The sequence below is a fragment of the Delphinapterus leucas genome, chromosome 7, assembly GCF_059928025.1.
Source record: "Delphinapterus leucas isolate spDelLeu-1000000601 "Yukka" chromosome 7, BTC_Dleu_Yukka2, whole genome shotgun sequence".
In the NCBI taxonomy this organism is placed as follows: Eukaryota; Metazoa; Chordata; class Mammalia; order Artiodactyla; family Monodontidae; genus Delphinapterus; species Delphinapterus leucas.
The window spans coordinates 86,947,581-86,955,495 of NC_143135.1; the positions used below are offsets into that span (position 1 = coordinate 86,947,581).

The window sequence follows — 7,915 nt, forward strand, 5'->3', positions numbered from 1 at the left end:
CTTACAGCTAAAACAATTAGAGAAAGAAGAACAAAAATACCCCAAAGTTAGCAGAAGAAATAATAAAGATCAAATCAGAAATAAATGAAAGAGAAATGAAGGAAAGAATAACAAAGATTAATAAAACTAAAAGATGGTTCTTTGAGAAGATAAACAAAATTGATAAACAATTAACTAGATTCATCAAGAAAAAAAGGGAGAAGACTCGCATCAATAGAATTTGAAATGAAAAAGGAGAAGTAACTACTGACACTGCAGAAATACAAAGGATCATGAGAGATTACTACAAGCAACTCTGAGCCAATAAAATGGACACCCTGGAAGAAATTGACACATTCTTAGAAAATCACAACACTCCAAGACTGAACCAGGAAGAAATAGAAAATATAAACAGACCAATCACAAGCACTGAAATTGAAACTGTGATTAAAAATCTTCCAACAAACAAAAGTCCAAGACCAGGTTGCTTCACAGGTGAATTCTATCAAACATATAGAGAAGGGCTAACATCTACCTTCTCAAACTCCTCCAAAATATAGCAGAGAGAGTAACACTCCCAAACTCATTCTATACCGTCACCATCACCCTGATACCAAAGCCAGACAAAGATGTCACAAAGAAAGACAACTACAGGCCAATATCACTGATGAACATAGATGCAAATATCCTCAACAAAATGCTAGCAAACATAATCCAGCAGCACATTAAAAGGATCATACACTATTATCAAGTTAGGTTTATCCCAGGAATGCAAGGATTCTTCAATATACACATCAATCAAGGAGATAAACCATAATAACAAATTGTAGAATAAAAACCATATAATCATCTCAATAGATGCAGAAAAATCTTTTAACAAAATTCAACACCCATTTAGGATAAAAACCCTCCAGAAAGTCAGCATAGAGGGAACTTACCTAAACATAATTAAGGCCATATATGACAAACCCACAGCCAACATCGTTCTCAATGGTGAAAAAGGTAAACCATTTCTTCTAAGATCAGGAACAATGCAAGGTTGTCCACTCTCACCACTATTATTCAACATTGTTTTGGAAGTTTTAGCCACAGCAATCAGAGAAGAAAAAGAAATAAAAGGAATCCAAATCAGAAAAGAAGTAAAGCTGTCATTGTTTGCAAATGACATGATACTATACATAGAGAATCCTAAGGATGCTACCAGAAAACTACTACAGCTAATCAATGAATTTACCAATGAATTTGGTAAAGTAGCAGGATACAAAATTAATGCACAAAATCTCTTGCATTCCTATACACTAATGATGAAAAATCTAAAGGAGAAACCATTTACCATGGCAAAAAAGGAATAAAATACCTAGGAATAAACAAACCTAAGGAGACAAAAGACCTGTTTGCAGAAAACTATAAGACACTGATGAAAGAAATTAAAGATGATACAAACAGATGGAGAGATATACCATGTTCTTGGATGGAAGAATGAACATTGTGAAAATGACTATACTACCCAAAGCAATCCACAGATTCAATGCAATCCCTATCAAACTACCAATGGCATTTTTCACAGAACAAAAACAAAAAATTTCACAATTTGTATGGAAACACAAAAGACCCCTAATAGCCAAAGCAATCTTGAGAAAGTAATATGGAGCTGAAGGAATCAGGCTCCCAGACTTCAGACTGTACTACAAAGCTATAGTAATCAAGACAGTATAGTACTGGCACAAAACCAGAAATATAGATCAATGGAACAGGATAGAAAGCCCAGAGATAAACCCATGCACACACTGTCACCTTATCTTTGATAAAGGAGGCAAGAATATACAATGGAGAAAAGACTGCCTCTTCAATAAGTGGTGCTGTGATAACTGGACAGCTAGATGTAAAAGAATGAAATTAGAACACTCCCTAACACCATACATAGAAATAAACTCCCAATGGGTTAAAGACCTAAATGTAAGGCCAGACACTATAACACTCTTAGAGGAAAACATAGGCAGAACACTCTATGACATAAATCACAACAAGACCCTTTTTGACCCACCTCCTAGAGAAATAGAAATAAAAACAAAAATTAAAAAATGGGACCTAATGAAACTTCAAAGCTTTTGCACAACAAAGGAAACCATAAACAAGACCATAAGACAACCCTCAAAATGGGAGAAAGTATTTGCAAATGAAGCAACTGACAAAGGATTAATCTCCAAAATTTACAAGCAGCTCATGCAGCTCAATAACAAAAAAACAAACAACCCAATCCAAAAATGGACAGAAGACCTAAATAGACATTTCTCCAAAGAAGATATACAGATTGCAAAAAAACACATGAAAGAATGCTCAACATCATTAATCATTAGAGAAATGCAAATCAGAACTACAATGAGATATCATCTCAATCCAGTCAGAATGACCATCATCAAAAAATCTAGAAACAATAAATGCTAGAGAGGGTGTGGAGGAAAGGGAACACTCTTGCACTTCTGGTGGGAATGTAAATTGGTACAACCACTATGGAGAACAGTATGGAGGTTCCTTAAAAAACTACAAATAGAACTACCATATGACCCAGCAATCCCACTACTGGGCATATACCCTGAGAAAACCATAATTCAAAAAGAGTCATGTACCAAAATGTTCATTGCAGCTCTATTTACAAGAGCCAGGAGATGGAAGCAACCTAAGTGTTCATCAACAGATGAATGGATAAAGAAGATGTGGCACATGTATACAATGGAATATTACTCAGCCATAAAAAGAAACGAAATTGAGTTATTTGTAGTGAGGTGGATGGACCTAGAATCTGTCATACAGAGCGAAGTAAGTCAGAAAGAGAAAAACAAATACCGTATGCTAACACATATATATGGAATCTAAGAAAAAAAAATAGGTCATGAAGAACCTAGGGGTAAGATGGGAATAAAGACACAGACCTACTAGAGAATGGACTTGAGGATATGGGGAGGGGGAAGGATAAGCTGTGACAAAGTGAGAGAGTGGCATGGACATATATACACTGCCAAACATAAAATAGATAGCTAGTGGGAAGCAGCCGCATAGCACAGGGAGATCAGCTTGGTGGTTTGTGACCACCTAGAGGCATGGGATAGGGAGGGTGGAAGGGAGCAAGATGCAAGAGGGAAGAGATATGGGAACATATGTATATGTATAACTGATTCACTTTGTTATAAAGCAGAAACTAACACACCATTGTAAAGCAATTATACTCTAATAAAGATGTTTAAAAAAAAAAAAAGTGTTGGACCACAATGTTCAATGCAGCTTTACAATAGCCAGGACATGGAAGCAAACTAAGTGTCCATTGACAGATGAACAGATAAAGAAGATGTGGCACATATGTACAATGGAATATTATTCAGCCATAAAAAGAAACGAAATTGAGTTATTTGTAGTGAGATGGATGGACCTAGAGTCTGTCATACAGAGTGAAGTAAGTCAGAAAGAAAAAAAAACAAATACTGTATGCTAACACATATAAGGAATCTAAAAAAAAAAAAGGTTCTGACAAACCTAGGGGCAGGACAGGAATAAAGACACAGACGTAGAGAATGGGTTTGAGGACACGGGGAGGGGGAAGGGTAAGCTGGGACGAAGTGAGAGAGTGGCATGGACATATAAACACTATCAAATGTAAAATAGATAGCTAGTGGGAAGCAGCCACATAGCCCAGGGAGATCAGCTTGGTGCTTTGTGACCACCTAGAGGGGTGGGATAGGGAGGGTGGGAGGGAGACGCAAGAGGGAGGAGATGGGGATATATATATATATATATATATATATATATATATATATATATATAGCTGATTCACTTTGTTATAAAGCAGAGACTAAGACACCATTTTAAAGCAATTATACTCCAATAAAGATGTTTTTAAAAAAATCTAAGACATAGTGTTGATGTTATATCTACACTGAAGCACTGAACCTCTCAGTTTAAGGTATATTTATAATTTAGGGCATTGTGTATTTCCAGGGCAAAATAAATTGAATCAGCACCAGCTATCTTTGTACTCCATTAGCATCCTAATGACAACATGGTAGAGAAACTTTCATAATCTGCTCATTTCTTTTAGGAATTTAGAATTTAGAATCGTTAATACTTATCACAGAAAGATTACAGGCCATACAAATAAAGAGAAATATTAGGTCAGAAATATAGGCAACACATATTAACACAAAGCCTAGAAGAGCATCTTTTGAAATGCAACATTCATTTGGAAATTCTTAATCAGCTTAGCACTATCATTTCAACCTAAGAGTGATTATAAAGCCATTGGATCAATGCAGTATATACTCATCCCATTAAGATAACAGTTGAAAATGTGAACCAAAATTAAGAATAATATATTTGTACATCGCTTTCCACCCATTCTCAGACCCCCTCCCCTAAATCTAACTTTCTTTTGTAGGTAAAGCTCAGATACATACTGTGGGTGAAATGGATATGTCATAAGGCCAATAGGAAATACAAGATTTAGGACAGATAAAGTAGCCCATCAACACTTCTTAGGTACTGGGAAGAGCTCCCTTTCCCCTTTCATGATACTAGGAACCTAGGGAGACAGAAAGTGTAGGCACCCAAGAAATATGGACAGAAGTAAGACAGACAGACTTGTGCCCTTGCTCTTGCTGTTCTTCAACAATACTGCAAAGGCAGTATTTAGTGAGATAAAGTCCTGTCCAAGGCATCCTTATCATGGCTGGGTATTTAGTGAGAAGAAACATTAGGACAAGATCCAGATCAAGAAATGGACTTCCCATTTGCATAGGAAAACTGAGGGTTTCATACCTTCTTTGCTGTGGGCTGCCTTTTGCTATAAACCTAAATGGAGTTACTCCTAGCTTATTGGGGTTAGGAGTGAGGTGGGTGATGGCTACAGCCTCCAATTATTCCCAGGGGAAAAAAAAGTGAGCAAGAGTTCCACTACCACTGTGTCTTCCAGGATTATTAATACAAAGAGACTGGGACTTCAAATTGACACTGGGAAAGTATTATCTTTACAGTAGATATAGAAGCTACATAGTAGTGAAAGAATCTGTAGGCAAAATTTACCACCTCTCTGGATGCCATTCTTAAATAGAGCTTTCTCGGTTAATACTTAGTACATTATACCATTAACCATAGCAGCGTACGGATTTGAATATTGCTGTTAAATTCCATATAATTGGCAAATGTAAAGATGAATTAACATTATTTCCTTTTCTGCTCCACAGAGGTAAGTTGGTATGAAGTTGGGTCACCCTGCAAAACAGAGCCAGAAATTTTTCTCTTTCAAGGCCATGAAGAAGGAAACTGAGTGAAGAAACTGAACTTAAATCTGAAAGAGATGGGCCTAATATTTATCAAGCATCTCTACCTAGGCTAAAATATTTAATCCTTTCAGAGCCATCTGAGGCATAGGTGTTATTATTACTACTTTATAGATGAAGAAACCAAGGCTTAGGAATTTAAGTAGCTAACTGAAGGTCACACAGCTAGAGAGTGGCAGGAGCAGGATGCAAACATAGGTGTATTTTTCCTGATTCCAAATTTTGTGCTCCTTCCTAAGGCATCTTAGTTACCATTGGAGCCATTTTACAGATAAGAGAACCAATAATTAATTTCTTCTATCCTTTGACAGGTAAGAAAACTGCAGCTCAGAGTAATTAAGCATCTTCCCAAAGTCACATAATTACTTAATGCCACAGAATTCAAACCTACTTTTTCACAACAGATTTACCACCATATCACAAGTATCACAACTAAATCTAAGCCAAAATGGGAAAGAAAGTGGTTCATATCAATATTGTTGTCACCAGACACATAGATTAGAGCAAGTCTACCACCACTGGCCATCTGGTCTACAAATGTGGTGGGATCAACAAAAGAGCCAAAGAAAAAATTTGAGAATGAGGATGCTGATATGAGAAAGGACTCCTTCAAGTATGCCTGGGTATTGGGCAAACTGAAAGCTGAACATGGGCTTGGTATCACCACTGATATTCCCCTGTAGAAATTCAAGACCAGCAAGTAGTATCATTGATGTCTCAGGACACAGAGACTACCCAAAACATGCCTATAGGCATACCCTAGGCTGACTGTGCTGCGCTGACTGCTGCTGCTGCTGGCATTGGTGAAGTTGAAGCAGGGATCTCCAAGAATGAGCAGACCTGTGAGCATGCACTTCTGGCTTACAGACTGTGGGTGAGACAACTAATTGTTGGTGTTAAAATGGGTTCCACTGAGCCACCTGGCAGCCAGAAGAGATACAAGGAAATCATTAAGAAAGTCAGCACCTACATTGAGAAAATTGGCTACAACTCCAACACAGTGGCACTTGTGCCAGTTTCTGGTTGGAATGGTGACAACATGCTGCAGCCAAGTACAAACATGCTTTGACTCAAAGGATGGAAAGTCACTCATAAAGATGGCAATCAATGCCAGTGAAACCACAATGCTTGAAGCTCTGGATTGCATCCTGCCACCAAGTCTTCCAACTGACAAACCCTTGCGTCTGCTCCTCCAGGGTGTCTACAAAATTGGCGGTATTGGCACTGTCCCTGTGGAGACTGGTGTTCTCAAACCCAGCATAACGGTCACCTTTGCTCTAGTCACCATTACAACTGAAGTCAAGTCTGTTGAAATGCATCCTAAAGCTTTGAGTGAAGCTCTATCTTGGGACAAGGTGGGCCTCAATGTCAAGAACATGTCTGTCAGAGATGTTTGTTGTGGCACTGTGGCTGATGACAGCAAAAATGACCCACCAGGGACTTCCCTGGTGGCACAGTGGTTAAGAATCTGCCTGCTAATGCAGGGGACATGGGTTCAATCCCTGGTCCTGGAAGATCCCACATGCCGTGGAGCAACTAAGCCCATGTGCCACAACTACTGAGCCCACATGCCACAACTGCTGAAGCCCATGTGCCCGTACTCCGCAACAAGAGAAGCCACCACAATGAGAAGCCCGCGCCCGTAATGAAGAGTAGCCTCCACTCTCTGCAACTAGAGAAAGCCTGCACGCAATGACCAAGACCCAGCGCAGCCAAAAATAAATAAATAAATGACCTACCAATGGAAACAGATGGCTTCACAGCTCAGGTGATTATCCTGTACCATCCAGGCCAAATCAGTGCTGGCCATGCACTTGTGCAGGATTGTCAAATAGCTCATGTTGCTTGCAAGTTTGCTGGGCTAAAGAGGAAGGTTGACTGCTATTCTGTGAAGAAGCTGGAAGATGGTTCCCAATTCTGTAAAGCTGGTGATGCTGGCATGGTTCATTTGGTTGCTGGAAAGCCCATGTATTTTGAAAGCTTTTCTGACAATCCTCCTCAGGGTCATTTTGCTGTTTATGACATGAGACAGACGTGTCTTGGGTGTCGTCAAAGCAGTGGATGACCCAGAACTTTCTAAGGCTAAGTGAATAATATCCCTAATACCTGACACCCCAGTTTTAATCAGTTGTTGAAGAACATTATCAGGACTGTTTGTTTCTGTTGGCCATTTAAGTTTAACAGTAAAAGACTGGTTAATGATAATGCATCGTAAAACTTTCAGAAAAAAAAGGAAAATATGTTGTGGACCACTGGTTTTTGTGTGCGTATGGCAGTTTTAAGTTATAAGTTTTAAAAATCAGTAATTTTTAATAGAAACAATTTGACTAAAAATCTGTCACAGAATTTTGAGACCCATTAAAATAAAGTTTAATGAGAAACCTGTGTCCTCTTTTGCTCAAGACTGTAAATTCCTATAGTACTACTTAGGTAAAAGATTTAAGTAAGCATTTCCTATCATCTATTTTTGGTGTTTTATAAGGAACCTAAATGCCCATTGACAGATGAATGGATAAAGAAGATGTGGTATATATATATATATACACATATATATATATACAATGGAATATTACTCAGCCATTAAAAAGAATGAAATATTAACATTTGCA

General features: G+C 38.1%; 1 pseudogene; it reads left to right on the forward strand.

Annotated features, from left to right (window-relative positions):
* Positions 1-5,754: 5,754 nt before the first annotated feature.
* Positions 5,755-7,396, forward strand: LOC111168064 (elongation factor 1-alpha 1 pseudogene; annotated as a pseudogene).
* The last annotated feature ends 519 nt before the right edge of the window (positions 7,397-7,915 follow it).